Genomic DNA, 15,479 nt, shown 5'->3' with positions numbered 1-15,479 from the left:
GCTGTTCTTCCCATTCTCCTCTCAATTCGTCCTTCACAATCGACGCAACATGCTGAGGTGTTCCCACCTTGCTGCATGCCTCCACCATTTCTGCCAACGATGGCCGTCCTGGCATTGCGGTGATGACCCGTTGACAATCCAGGTTGGCATTGTCAAATGCTAGACTTTCTAAAAGAGGTTGCTTCGCACCTTCAGTTCTCACCTGCCGATCCACAGCTTGCGTGAGTCGATCTATGAATGACGAATATGGTTCCATGGGACCATGCCTGATGGTTGAGAATGGAACTTCTGGAACTCCTGCTGGAGCAATCTGCAAGATCGCTCTTCGTGCCACGTCCTTGATGTCATTCAACACTCGCCTCAGAAGTCGTACTGCTTGCTCTGCTGGATTGTTGTCTGGAGGATCTCCTACCAACTGTGCTTCAGTGAGGTTCGCGTTTGGCCCGCCTTGATAACTGCTCCTCAAGTCTGTGAGATACCTTTGCCATCTTCTTTCCCAGATGAGATTCTGTGTGTCTGTGAGAATCATTGACACAAGGCTTCGATTATCAAATGGTGTAAGGTCATACATGTTAAATGTCCCCCTCAGGAGTTGTTTGAAGTATGGTGAGTCCAGTCCATTGCGTTGAACAGCTCTCGCTAAGTCTTTGATCACATCGTGACTCAACCTTTCCCACTTTGGATTCTGTCCTTGTGCATCATATGTCACTGGCATTGTCAGATCTCCTGATCCTTGCAGCAAATCTTCTTCTGTCAATTCTTTTCTGATTTGTTTCCAGTCTACCGTCTTCACTGGTTGTTCTTCTTCCTCTTGTAGAAATTCTTTTGGCAATTGCATGCACAGTGGAATCTTTGATGTCAATGGTGATTCTTTTGCAAACAGTCTTTGACTTGAGGTCTTTGGCCTCGCTCCTGAACTTAATAAGGAATTTGAAATTCTTGTGATTGAATCTTTTTTATTCAAAAATGATGGCATATATCCTTTCCTTGCTTCTGCTGCTGAGAACATCCATGCCGGCATCCCTTTTGATGCTGCGATTCGTATCATATTTTCTTCTTTCCCTTGAGCTTCGTTTAATGTGTCTTTGAATTCTAGCTGTTGTGTCGTTTTCTTTGATGTTGTCTTCCTTTTATATGTTGTCGGAAAAAACTGCTGCATTGTTGCAGTCCAGCCACGAGATGGCGTTGTGGCTCTGCCCTGCATTTTGGTCATCCCCCCACTGGTGCTGTCATCTGCCTGGACAGCCATGATGACGTCACAAACTCGATCGGCTCCTCAGCCGTGTCGACTGAGTGCAGCAGTTGTGATGGTTGGACCCGAGCCTGCACGAGCTTTGACTGAGCTACCGATGGAGGTTGAATACATGAACACCTCCCTGGGATGGGACAGGTTTGAACCACAGGAATCGAAATTGAAGAAACCGGAACCAGAGAGGGGGAGGAGCCTCTGGATATGGAACCCCAAGAACGGCCCCTCCTCCTCGCTTGAGACGTCACAGGAGATGGGACCCACCCCTGAACGTGCTCCGTCTGCATTTTCCGCATGCACGCTCTTCTGGGAATGTTTCCTGTCTCCCCTAGACTGACGTCACTGTCTCCGTCCCCCTCCTCCTCTGATGTCTCCTCCCCAGTGTCTGTTCCCGGTTCTCTCTCTTCCTCCTCCGACGCTGTATCCACGCCCCCTGCCCGTGCGTACAGGCCTCGCCCCGCCTGTACCTGTGTTCGCTCCACGATGCAAGCGGATCGACGCGGCTCGACTTCTGGGTCCTGTGTCACTGCCATGCATCTCCTACGTCTACTTACGGGTGCCGCTTGGAGTCCTGCAGCTGCTTCGAGCTTGCTGCCTGCTTCTGACGTGGACGCTGTAATTTGAGAGCCCTTCCCAGATGTCCCACGTGTCCCGCCCCTCCCATGCATCTTTGGTACCGTGCCAGCCGAGGCCGCCTCCCCCGGTGCTGCGCTCGCAAAGTCCTCACCAAAATTCGTGTCCCCCACTGCTTCCATGCTCCCCCCACTGGCTACGACCACCGCCCTCACTGCCATCGCTGCCACGCAGCCGCACCCGCCATGAGAAAGTGTTTCCCCATCTCCTTTCAATCCCCCTTCGACCCACCTTCCTGATTCTGCCGCTTTTCCTGTTCCATCTCCCCCTGGCTCCCGCGGATCGGGATCGACCACCCCCACGGGATGTCCCGACTCTTCGATCTCGCTGGGCAAAAATCTCAGTTCTTCTAGGATTGGGATCGTGTTCGCTTCTGAATTGGAGCCTGAGCCCCCTTCAATTTCTGGGGTTTCAGGGCATTTTGGAGGTCTCTTGGATTTCTGGGATGGTGAGGCTGGAAGCAGTGACTTTCCTGCCTGCTCCTCTGCCTTGGGAGCTGTCTGGCCTGGGCCAGTTGGGACCAGAGCCAATCTCTGCTCCAAGCCTTGCTCTTCCCCCCTGCCACTGTGGGAGTTGTAACAAGTAATTGCCTGGCTGATCTCCGAGACCTAGCCGAGATAGCCTCTAACATGATCCTTGCCAGAGACAGCAATTTAAAAGCCATCTCATCCTTTCTTGTACCTAAAAGAAATATGTGCCTATTAACTTCGTGCCAAAAACCCAATTCAAATAACAAACGTGTCTCAGAAAATTGCATCTCACCCATAATAATAATTCTTTGAGCTCTTTCTTAGAAATCCCCTCTGCATATGCCTGTGTCACGCCTTGTAAGGCTGACAGTGTTTCTATTTGTTCCTGTGTAAGTGTGTTCCCCATGTTTCTTAATTTTGACCTTCTCACTGAATCTGTGTTGTCAGAGCAGTCTGGAGGCTTCCGGTTCCCGTCCAGCAGGTCACAGGAGATGGATTCAGAGGCGCCTTTCTGATTCTGATCTGGGCTGTTCTGATACGAGCTCTCTTCGGCAGAAGTGGAGTGCGATGTTCTCAGTGGCTGCTGCTTCTTCAGACTCTTCTGGCTGCCTTCCCAAGGAGTTCTCAGTGCTCTCCTTGGAACGAGACCAGCTCCGGGAACTGCCCGCCTGGGAGCTGCCCGCTCGGGTTCTGCCCACCTGGGTGTTCTCTCTGCAGCTCAGTCTTCTACTCTCCGCTGGGCTGTCCTTCGGGCCCTTCGTGCCCACCGCTGGGCTGCCCCCCCAGGGACGTCAGGTGTCGGGGTCAGCTGTTACTTGTCTCTGCCCCAACACGGGAAAAGGCGGTTCTGGGCACGCCGCGCTCTCGAAGAAGGAGTCTGGACTCTTGCTTTTCGGTCTTCAGTTGAGTTTATTGTTCCTTATCTACAAAGTTTTTCTGTCTGTCCAGCCGAGGTCTGATCAGCAAGACAGCCAAGGGCACTCTCTCCCGCCCACAGGGCGGTTGTCTCTTTTATAGTAAAAACAACGTATAAGATATTTACCTTTAATTTCCAATACTTTTCGCCCTTGTTGGCAAGTGCACTTCCCCTATGAACCAATCCACACATGCCAACATCATCCTGAACATGAATGCCAAGGAGAAGAAAGAAGAAGGACAGGGCACACCCAAATTCCTTCATCTTGGGACTCCCGACCCATATACAGAATTCTAAACCCCCCTGTACAACATATAAAACCCCCCTGTACAGTGCATGATAATTCAAGTTTTATCAAGTGAATATAATCCCCTCACCATTCAGGCCTGAAATTCTCTCATTTCCTCACATTCAGGTGTCTTTGGCTTCCTGCCAGGGTCTCCGAGCCCCTGCCAGGGCTTTGAGACATCCAGAGAGATGCTCTGGGTTCTGACAAATAACTCTTGTCTGGCACGATCTATTGGAATCTGCTTTTCTAATGCCATTTTCAACAGTCCAAAAACTTAATGTAAGGCTCATCTATTCCCTGTTTTATTTCTGTGAAATCTAATTCTCGTTTCTTGCTATCAGGAACCTGTAACAAAGCAGTTTTTGCTGCTTCTTTGATATCCTGTAATACTTGTTTACTGAGAGTTCGGGCTTGTGTTTGAGGATCTGTATTAGCTCCTTCACCTGAGAGCTGATCTATAGTCAAATTTGCAGTGGCTGGAGTTCCTGCATAACCTCTTAAAAGGTTGTTTAACAAACGTTTCCATGCTAGTTCCCACAGAGAAAATTCTGTTGGGGACAGCAAGGATGTACAGAGCTGTTTTAAATCATGAGGTGTGAATACATTTGCTGTAAAAGTGGCTTGTAAAAGACTTCTGAAATATGCAGAATCTCTACCATAGAAACAAGAGGCTTTGCAAATCCTTTTAACTCGGCAAAATTAATCTGCTGCCAATGTGCCCGAGGTATAGCACCTGCCATGTACTTCACAGGGAAAACTTAGCTTTGATGCGATTTCCCACTCTCCTTCCTGAACTGCATCCTTTCTTATCCTCTGCCCGGTATCTGTGACTCCTTGTGAATTAGACTCTTCTTCAGATTCTTTGGAATTACATTGTGGAGTGTAGGAATAATTTGTTTTTTGCTCCAGCAGTCTCTCCGCTAAGGAACTTCCGGTACATCACATCCGGTTCCCACGCTCAGCAGGGCGGTGGCGTGTTGTCCGGGGGTGTGGGCGAGGAGCAGGGGCAGGGAGACCGACGGGGCTCGGCCCACAAAAGGGGGGCGTCCCTCCTCTGAGGGGCAGGAGCTTAGTGATGAGTCACTGAGGGACTTCCGGGACCTGAGGAGAATGGTGAACCTCGCCCACGAAGGGCAAAGCTGCCCTCACGGCCAGCATGGTTTCTGCCATTGTTCGCAGAGAGGATACCGTCGGCTTGGCTTTTTTCGATTTTACTATCAAAATTCACTGATTTTGTGAGTCGGAGGCAATTTTTGAGGGGAAACTGAGAGGACTTCTCTGGGGTAGGGGATCTTGGAGAAGTGATTTTCAGACGAGCCTGGCCAGGGCTCGTCTGTTCCCCTCTCTTCGAGGATGGGGGTGGGGGGTGACTGGCCTGGCCACCTCCCTCCTGCTCCCCTGGGGTTTCTGGTTTTCGGATCTGGTGGGGGAAAGCTTCTGGATCCCCCCGGACCTTCTCTCTCTCCTCCCCTCCAGGTCCTGCTGCTGCTGGCTGCATTCTGCCCTATCTCTGCTCTTTGCTGGTTTTTGGTCATTCCTCACTTGCTTTTCACTTTCCATGGTTGCAAATTTTAACACCGTCCTGAATATTGGCCGCAGCTTCAAGCTGGACTTCTTATTCTTTTCCATGTTATATAATTTCAGTCCAACTGAGTCCCAGAATTCTGGATTGAGTTTCTGAGACATATCTGAGTTTGGGAACTCTGTTGAAACCCATTGTACAAGCTTTTTAGGCTGTTTCTTCTCAAACTGAACATCTTGAATTTCTAACTTATAATTGAAATAAGAATAAAAATCCTGCTCTGCTAAAGACAACCAATTGCCCATGGTGGCACTCACCAAAGTGGTTTTCAGAGTTGTCCTCCTTGGTGTGAAACTCCCGGGTCCTGGGTCGCAACAGTATTTCAGCTTAGCTGAAGGGCAGAATCCTCTGAGCCTTGCGATGCGTGCAGCAGTCCCGTGTTCCGGTTCGAGGCTCTTTCAGCAGTGTGAGGCTTTGATTCGAGATTGCCTCTAAATCTCAAATCCCTTCTTCTGAGTTTTCTTTTGAAGTGACAAAAACTCAGGTGCAGGCCTGCTCTCCCAAAAATGCAAATACCAAGTTAAAAATGTCCTATTTTTGATTGAGGTAATCAAAAAATCCCTAGACTATCTTTCTCAATATGAGAAATCCTGTCCAGGGCGCCACGTATTATGTTTCTTTTTCTTGGGCCAGGTCTCATAAGCCCTCAAAAGAAATAGAATTCACCCCAGGATAGCTCATCTATTATTTTGGGGGCATAAAATAAGCAGGATGACATCTGCTGCAGTGTTAGAAACAAAAAGGTTTAATGAAAGGTAAAATGACAAACAAAAAAACTCAAGCCAGGTGCAGAGGTCTGCTCCTGGTAAAAACACCTCACAAAAGCCCCTAGCTTTTTTGTTCTCTTCTTTTTCTACCTGATGAGTCAGGCAGGACTTTTTGGCTTCTATCCAATTAGATGTCCTCTAGTTTTTGGTGAAGTCCCTGAGGACCTTTGAGGTGGCTTTTCACCTAATTGTTGAGAGAAACTTCTGGGCTTCTTTCCTTTTTTGGGGGACAAAGGCTATTTTTGCCACTCTGTCAACAGGGGGCACACTCCTACAGAGGTCTGCATTCTCTGCTGCCAGAGAAATGGAAAAAACCACATTAGCAATGCCAATAGTGGCATACCACTTTGCTGCCTTGGACTCCAGCTTGTACTGGAGTTCCAGCACGTTCGGCACAGTAGCACTCAGCAGTGGAGTCACTTCATTCAGTGCACGATAATCCACAGCCAATCTCCATTCTCCTTCAGATTTATGCACAGGCCAAATGGGACTGTTGAAGGCTGAGTGGGTCTTGCTGACCACCCTTGGCTCTCCAGCTCATGGATCATTTTGTGGATGGGGATCATGGCATCTCGATTTGTTTGATACTGTCAGCGGTGCACTGTCAAGGTGGCCATTGGCACTCATTGCTCTTCCACCTTCAGGAGTCCTACTGTAGATGGGTTTTCTGACAGTCCAGGTAAGGTGTTCAATTGCTTGATGCCCTCTGTCTTTACAGCAGCTATTCCAAATGCCCATGTGAGTGCCTTTGGGTCTTTGAAATATCCACTTTGGAGGAAGTCTATGCCTAAAATGCATGGGGCCTCTGGGCCAGTCACAATAGGGTGTTTCTTCCACTCATTTCCAGTCAGGCTGACCTCAGCTTCCACCCAAGTCAAATCCTGTGATCCCCCTGTCACACCAGCAATAGAAACAGATTCTGTCCCCACATCTCTTGATGGGATTAATGTGCACTGCTCACCAGTGTCAACCAAAGCTTCATATTCTTGTGGCTCAGATGTGCCAGGCCAATGAATCCACACAGTCCAGACAACACGGTTTTCCCTAGCCTCTACCTGGCTACAGTCAGGGCCCCTCTAAGACTGGTTATCCTTTTTTCCCTGGGCATGTGTCTTGGAGGTTCCTTCAAGGCGATCAAACATTTAGTCATCATCATCATATATGGCAGTTTGGTTACGGGCCACTGGAGCTGCTTCCCTTTTGGTGGAACTTCCTCTCTGAGTCTTGCCTTCCTTCAGTTCACACACTGCCGAGTTGCTGTCCGAGTTTTTCTCTACTCCCCCGGGCGGGGGAGGAGGCTGCACCGGCCAAGCTGAAGGCACAGCAACTGACAGCCAGGGGGGCACTGCCCAGATGCGCCAGGGGCGTCCGGGGAGCGCCTCAGCAGGAGGCAGCAGTGATCAGCAAGAAGGCGAAGTAGAAAAGAGGGACCCGAATCAGGGCAAAGTCCAGAGTTCTTTAATGTCTCCAGGGAAGGCCAGCCGAGTCGGGACCACAAGGTGGGGGTACAGCCGATTATAAAGGGACGGAACATACAACATTTCAACCAATGAGGAAGAACCTGGGAGGGAACAAACTCGTGACAAACATGCCGGCTCGCCAATAGGGAATGTGACAGGGAGGGACCCTTGTTCCCGATCCAATCACCCACTGAGGAGGGGAGAACTTTCTGGAAATAGGGAAGGGGACAGTGGCTGATAGACAGGAACTCAGGGAGGGATTGACAGAGGGTAACCAGGGGAACAGGGGTGGAGACAAAAAACTGACACTCTCAAAAGGAGGGGTTGCCAGGGGAGGTGGGGGGGGGGGAACCCTAGGACCGAACCATTATAACTTTAGGGGGAAACAGAACAAACCAAATGAACCCTGCACCACAACATCTCCCTCTTTTTTGTTTAAAATAAAAATAAAACTGAAATTGTTCTTAAACTGGCGTAGTAACTGAAAACCATAGGGAGGATTGAGGGGCTTGCTCCCAATGCATCTTCTCACAGGAAGGTTCTTCAGGGATGGGAGCAGGATCAGTAGGAGCCTCAACATGGTTGATTTGGGGGGTTGAGGCACACAGAATTCTGGTCAGTAACTTATAGATTATGCAGAAACCAAAAATTAAACAGAGCAAAACGAAGATAATAACCAAAACGGTACAAATGATGGAGCCCACCCAGCCTGTCACTCCCATTTTGGATAGCCAGTCCCCCAACCAGTCTGAGGTCTGTTGTCGGATGTTGTCGACGTCCTCGGACATCTGGCGGATGGTGTGTCTGGCGTCCTCGGCTCGTGACGACAGGTTCATGCAGCACAGCCCCTCGAACTCCTCACAGTGATGGTTGTGAAGTAACAAAAGGAAATCGATTGCCGCCCTATTTTGGAGGGTCGCTTTCCTCGTTGTTTCTTCGTCAGCTAGGAGGTCTGCTAGGGCAGTTGAGGTCAAATTCGCTTGCTTCGCCACCCAGCACTCGAGGTTGCCCAATTCCCCTAGTGCTTTAGCTGCGGCCACCCACAGCAAAAATACCGAAACCGCAATATTTTTGGGTCTAGACCAATGAACAATTTCGGCGTCACACTCTGGGTCAATTTTATGGGCGTTTCTTTTGACTCTGGCCAAATCATGTGTGACATTTTTCTTTTTCCAATCAAGAATTTGTGTGTAGTTGGGGGTAAGCAGTGTCAACCGCCCAAAAGTACAGGGCCCTCAAGACAGGCGAAAGGGAATTCCAGCCCACGCTCGGTTTCCGCAAATTAGGAATGCGCCTTTAGGGAGGAGTGCGGGTCGCCAATAAAAGGTATTAGGGACATAAACGGTGGTGGTGAAATTGCACCAGTTCTTTCTTTGATACCTCTCATTATTAAAGCGTACCACCCGGTCTGGGACCGCACCTTGGTGAGGGAGGAAGCGAAGGCAGAGGGAGGTGCGTGCGGAGCCGAGCAGCTCGAATTCCGTGGGCTCGCCAGTGGTATGATTGAGAAGCCTCATGAGTCTTTCCCACAAGGCGATGGTATTAATGGGATCGGCATGATTAAATTCAGGAAACAGGTACTTTAGGTCAGGGAGTAAGGGAGGGGGAAAATCATCAAACCCGAATGGAATTCCCATGAGACAAGTCGAGAGGGGGTCTGCTGCAGAAGCTGTTAACAGGCACAGGTGGTCTTGTCCCATCGCTTGAGCCAAGTTTCGCCAGACGTTCGCCTTCGGTTGGGGAACAATCCAGGTGTCGGCTGGGTGGGTCATCAACAAGAGCAAAATCATAACGAAGAGGGGTCTAACTGAAACAAACGAAGAAAGCAAGTTAATAGAGAGGGTTCAGTTTGGGATGGTTCAGCCTGGGGGGGACCGGACTTATGGACTTCTTTCCTTCTTTGTCTCCAAGCCGCCTCCTCCACCTGTGCTGCAGAGCCGATGTTGCGGGCTTTCCCTGGAAGGTAGGGCTTTACCCATTTGGAAGGGACCCACCTCAACCCTGTGGGGGTGGACACGCAGGCGTATCCACGACCCCACGTAACCAGGTCAAAGGGACCCTCCACCTTCCAGGTTTCTGGATCTTTCACTAGCACAGGGGGTTTCGCCCTCAGGTGCATGTCCTGATAGGTGTTAAAGTGCCTTGCGATGGGCGGATTCAGGCAGTCAAAACTACAGTTCAGAAAGTTAATTGTAAACAAGGCCCTGGCCAGCCGGATCTGAGGCGACTCCACCTTCATAGCACCTTTTTGATGTTCTAGAGTACGCTTGATGCTCTGGTGGGCCCGCTCTACCACCGCTTGTCCTGTGGGAGAGTAAGGGATGCCGGTTTTGTGGCTTACCCCCCACTCCTGCAGGAAGCTCCGGAATTCCCTGGAGGTATATCCTGGCCTGTTATCTGTTTTGATCTCCTTGGGGATGCCCAACACAGAGAAGGCATGTAACAGATGCTTTTTAACATCTTCTCCCCTGTGTGGGCAGAGGCATAGACGGCCCCAGAAAAGGTGTCCACAGAGACGTGCACACATCGGAACTTGCCGAATTCTGGGATGTGAGTGACATCTGTCTGCCAGATTTCGCAGCTCTTAAGTCCCCGCGGGTTGGCGCCGGCAGCCACTGCTGGCAGTTGGAATGCCTGGCACTGTGGGCATGTGGCCACAATTGCTCTCTCCTGGTCTCTCGTCAGGTGGAATTGACGGACCAGGCCAGGAGCATTTTGATGGAATCGTTGGTGGCTGAGTTTCACCTGTTGAAAGGCGTCTGGGAGTGGGCCATCTCAACTGGGGCGGCTAGGGCATCGGCACACCGGTTGCCCTCCGCGATGAACCCCGGTAGGTCAGTGTGTGACCTCACATGCATAACATAGAAGGGTTGTTCTCGGTGGGAGACTAGATCTGTCAGTCTTGAGAGCAAGCTGAACAGGTCCATGTTGGAAACCTCCTGAAGAATGGCACTCTCCGCTCTGGAAACGACACCGGCGACATAGGCAGAGTCGGTTACAAGATTAAAAGGCTGAGAAAACCTTTCAAAGACTCTGACCACCGCGGCCAAGACCGAACCATTATAACTTTAGGGGGAAACAGAACAAACCAAATGAACCCTGCACCACAACAACACACCAATTGTGCCAGAGCAGCAGTAGATTTTCCATCCCATCTCCTCATGTTTTCTCTGCAATCAGGCAGGAAGAACCACAGCTCAGCTTGTGGGATGTACCTTCTCTCTCCACCTGGGGAACGTCTGCATTGCGTACCAGAACCTCTGATCTGTACTGCTGAGATTTGGAGAAAGCCCTCTTTAATCTCCTGCCTGGGTTTCTTGTGATTCACCTCCATCTTGTCTTCTAATTTCTGCAGACATATTTCCACTGCTGTGATTCTGGCACGTGTTGGCCCATGTACAGCATCTGCATATGCTCAGGGCTTCTTTGCCATATCAAGCACAGTCTCCTCACTGCCATCCCACTTCATTATGGCTAAAGCCCCACCCTCCCAATCCTGGCCAATGGCTGCAAGGGGCGTGGCCCTGCTGCTGAGCACTGACCCCACCGGGGGGCACCGGGACCCCCCCCAAAAACCACACCCACACCTTCTTCAGTCCCCCCCAAACCTCCTCGAGCACCGACCCACCTCACTGGGCACTGGGACCCCCAAAAACTGCACCTGCATCCCCTTCAGTGCTCCTGAAGCCCCTCGTGTACCAACCCCCCCTGAGAACCGGGTCCAGACCCCCTTTTGTGCCCCCCACCCATCATGGGGGTTCTGCCCCCTCCCCTTTGACCCCCCCGGGTCACAGAATGCCCTTGGAACAGCGCTGGGACTGGGGAGAGGGCCAGGGATGGGAGAAATGGATTTGTAAAGGATTCCCAAAACCTGGCGGAAAGCTCACACAGCCTTGGACATGTGCATGAAAACTGAGATTTTATTGAACTAATGAGCAGGTACAAGGAATTATCAGTAATCAAATACCACTATCAAATACCATAGCAAAATACTTGTGATCAATAACAACATGCAAAAGCCAATACAGAAATGCAAAAGCCAATAGAGAAATACAAAAGCTAATTATTATATTGTCATTTATAACGTGGCTGCAGCCGCAGCAGAAAGCTGTCTCTGCTGCAAGGCACTGAGGGGGCTCATTCACCCCCTGACCCACCACCACATCCATGAGTGTCCCCAGAATGTCCTCAGAATGTCCCCAAGTGTCCCCAGTGACGTCACCCCAAGAATTCCCATCAGGATTTGGGACAATTTCAATGAAAATTCCCAGAAAATTCCCCAAATTTGTCTCAAACCCCACATGGGGAGAGGAGAGGTGACAAGTGACAGCAGCAATGTCCCCAGTGATGTCACTGCCACAATGATGTCACAGTGGTGACATCACTGTCCTGAAGCAGCCTCGGGATGTCCTCGATGGCTTTTTGGCACCTCTCAGCAACTGCGTGCCCACTGTGGCCATCAGGGTCACAGCTGAAGAAGAGCGAGTCAATGTCCCCAAGTGTCCCCAGCAGGTGAACCTTGGCCAGGTGGGCGCTGGCCTCCCACAGCCGTTCAGCCACGGCCACCTTGGCCACCAAGTCCTCAGGGACATCGTGGGACACCTCATTTGTCCCCTTCAGGGTGACCTCAATGTCCTCAACCCTGCGCTGCAGCTCCCGGGGGAACGCGGTGGCTTCGTCACACGCGGCCACCAAGCGCTCCAGCAGCCCCAGGGCCACCTCCTCCTCCTGCCTCATGGTGGTGGCCATCGGGCTGGGGGCCACCACGGCTTCTCCTGTGTGCTCTCCCATGGCCTCTCCCATGGCCCTCCTCACGGCCATGGCAGTGCTCCTGCCGGTGGCCGCGTCCCTGCAGGCGTTGTGGAGCTTGGTGGCCTTCCTGGCCAGCTGGAACCAGCTGTGCTCGAGCACGGCCACTGACCGCAGCCACTCACTGGCCATCATTGTCACATGGTCCCAGGTGACCCCTGGGGTGCTCTCGCAGGCAGCCAGGACCCGGCCCAGGGAGATGGGCGGCTCATCCTCGCGGTGCCACCAGGTGAGGCCAGCATGGTCCAGGGTGAAGGAGAGCTGATGGGTGAAGCTCTCCAGGGCCAGGTGCAGGAACCCTGGGGACACGGCCAGCATCACATCCCCGTCCAGCCTGGCTGTGGTGGCCACCAGCTCACCCAGGGTGGCCACCACGGTGACCTGCCGCTCCAGCAGCTGGGAGTGGGACAGCTGGGGAGGGGACAGGAGAAGAGTCAGTGACCTGGTGGCACTTGTGGCCTCCTGCAGTGGCCCCTGTGCCCTCCCGGGGTCCCCTTTGCCCCTCCCTGGAGGGCTCTGCTGTCCCCTCTGTCCCTTTCTCACCCCCTCGTTCCCTCTGCCCCCCCGCCCCCTCCCGTTGTCCCCCCCACCCCTCTGTCACCCTTCTTCCCACTATGCCCTCCTGATCCCCTTTGCCACCCCCTGTTCCCCCCCTGCTCCCTCCCGCCGTGTCCCCTCCGTCTCCCCTGTCCGCTCTGCCACCCCCGTGTCCCCACTGTCCCCTCCCGCCCCCCCCGTGCAGGGATTGTCGCACCTCGCGGGGCTCCATGGCCGCTGGGGACACTCCAGGGACACTCTGGGGACACTCCGGGGACTCCAGTCCCTGTCCCGTGCCTCTGTCCCAGCCGGTGTCACCGCCCCAGTTAAAACACGCGCTGAAGGGGCGGGGCGAGGTGACGTCACAACCACAGGCCCCACCCCCCGCAGAGCCACGTGCCGCTGGTGGCCCGCTGGTGGCCAGGTGACACCGCGATGTCCCCTCCCCCTGCCGGGCCCCCTGGCAGGACACGGCCACCGCGGGCAGGGCCAGCAGCGGGTGACCGTCCTCGGCCACCCCCAGGGCGGCCCGGGCCGAGCCCAGGGACACTGCGGGGACACGGGGGCACTGCACAGGTGGCACCAGGGACACGGCAGTGCCGCCAGTTCCAGCCCAGTGACACCAGTTCTGTCCCACTGTCACCACCCCAGTGCCACCAGCCCACTGCTCCCAGTTCTGTCCCAGAGCCACCAGTTCTGTCCCACTGTCACCACCCCAGTGCCACCAGCCCAGTGCTCCCAGTTCCACCCCTGGGTTTTGGGGGTCAGGATTTATTTTCTGTTTGCTCCTGATCACCTGGGGAATTCCTTCTAATGGAGGTGCTGATTGATTAATTGATTAATTGATGCTTGGGATGGGGTGGGGGGGAACTCTGGGGGTTATTTTTGGGATTTTCACTCGGGGGATTTGGGCTGGGAAGGATGAAATTTCGACAGGAAAGTCTCACAGATATTTCTGCTGGGCAGGAAGATCTCTGAACGTGGAAGCTGAGAGCAGAATAGGAATGGAAGCAGGTTTTGGTACAGAATTGCTGAGCCAGCCTTGCTGGACAACTGAAAATTGTCTAAATTAAGAATTGCTGAGCCAGCCTTGCTGGACAACTGAAAAAATCAAAGGTTATGTCAAGATGGAAAGAGATTTTATGGCTTAGAGCAAAGGATAAGCTGACCACAAAATCACCTTATCTCTGCTGGGAGATAAAACAACAGAAATAAAAATTATATCTTTATAACAAAGTCACTTTAACACCACACATATAAATCCATTTTAATATTTCCAAAAGCCAATGTTATAATGTGTATCTCTAACATTTATAACAAATTCACTTTAACACCAGACGTACAAAATCTATTTTAATATTTGCCAAAAGCCACAGTTATAATGTGTATCTCTAACATTTATAACAAAGTCACTTTGTTATGAATAGAAAGTTGTATTTTTTTTAAGTTTCAGAGTTAAAAAAACCAAGCCAGACCGAGTCAGCTTCCTTTAGTTTCACTGCCGAAGGAAAGCTTTTCAAATACCTGTTAATGGCAGGTGATTAACTGATTGTTTCCCTGATGCTGGCTGCATACCAAGAAGATACCAAGAGAAACCCTCCAGGGTAAAGAGATGAACAGTGACACCAGAGACAACATGCAAATGAGAAACGCAGTGCACCCTGGATTGTTACAGTTTTACAGTTTTTATAAGAAAAACCCCTAAAATCACGAGCCATAAGTGACTTAAAGTGACGTCTAAGGATGGGAGCATTGTCCCGTACCTGCTTAAACCTTTTTATTTCTCACTCTAACTTGAAAAGAAACTGATTAAAGAGACCCCCCGGGTTTCTAAACCAACAAACTAAGGACTCAACGACTCTCCCGTGAGGGCAGAGTCCCCAGTTCTGTCTGCAGACCAGCGGACAAAACTGCATCATCCTCCTGCTTCGTGCCACGCCTGGGAGCAGCGGCGGCGAGGGCGCAACCCGTCGATTTCTTCCCACCTGAGCTGATTCTTCTTAATAAAGGCATTAAAAAGGAGAAAGATCTCCTGCCCATTTATTTCAGCTTGGGAGCTCGTCCGGGATAGCCACGCCTGAAGAAGACACCAGGACTGGGACGGCCGCCCACCCTGGACCTGCAGGACAGCTGGCTATCAGGACCAGAGAAGATCGGCTTGGGACAGTGACACGGAGCAGCGTCAGATAGGTGAGAATATCCGGCGGCGGGAGAGGGAGGCGAGCGAGTGTGTGTGCGTGAGACGAGGGCTGGCAGCTCGGCTCCTCGAAGCGAGTGAGGACCCCTCAGTACCGCGGTTCCGCACCCCCGCGAGGGGGCCGGCCGGGAACAGGGGGAAGCGAGTGGAACTGGTGATTGAGGCGCCTCCAAAGGGGTAAAGAGGACCCCCCTCCGGGCGTGCGGAGGAAATAGCTGTGTGAGTGGCATGCACCCCACAGGACCCCCCTCCGGGCGTGCGGAGGAAATAGCTGTGTGTGAGTGGCACGCACCCCACAAGACCCCCCTCCGGGCGTGCGTAGGAAATACTGTGTGAGTGGCACGCACCCCACAGGACCCCCCTCCGGGCGTGCGGAGGAAATAGCTGTGTGAGTGGCACGCACCCCTCCGGGCGTGCGGAGGGAATAGCTGTGTGAGTGGCACGCACCCCCAAAGGCCCTGATACAGGTCCTAACGAAAGAAGTTAGGGTATCAGGCAGTTTGGCCCAGACAAAGGGCGCCTCAGAAGCCAGGGTTTCGAGGTTTGACTGTTTGAGCCTTGGCAAGGGAA

The 15,479-nt window shown here is 52.2% G+C and overlaps 1 long non-coding RNA gene across 1 annotated transcript in view; it reads left to right on the top strand.

Annotated features, from left to right (window-relative positions):
* The window catches only part of LOC135286341 (uncharacterized), a 57,641-nt gene extending 47,379 nt beyond the window's left edge, over positions 1-10,262 (top strand). Inside the window, exon 2 of the long non-coding RNA XR_010350709.1 lies at positions 10,052-10,262. This is a non-coding gene — a long non-coding RNA (uncharacterized LOC135286341). The remainder of the gene's footprint in view (positions 1-10,051) is intronic.
* The last annotated feature ends 5,217 nt before the right edge of the window (positions 10,263-15,479 follow it).

Source organism: Passer domesticus, chromosome 26 (assembly GCF_036417665.1).
Source record: "Passer domesticus isolate bPasDom1 chromosome 26, bPasDom1.hap1, whole genome shotgun sequence".
NCBI lineage: Eukaryota > Metazoa > Chordata > Aves > Passeriformes > Passeridae > Passer > Passer domesticus.
The sequence above is the reverse complement of the archived record's forward strand: the minus strand, read 5'-3'. Positions and strand labels throughout refer to the sequence as shown.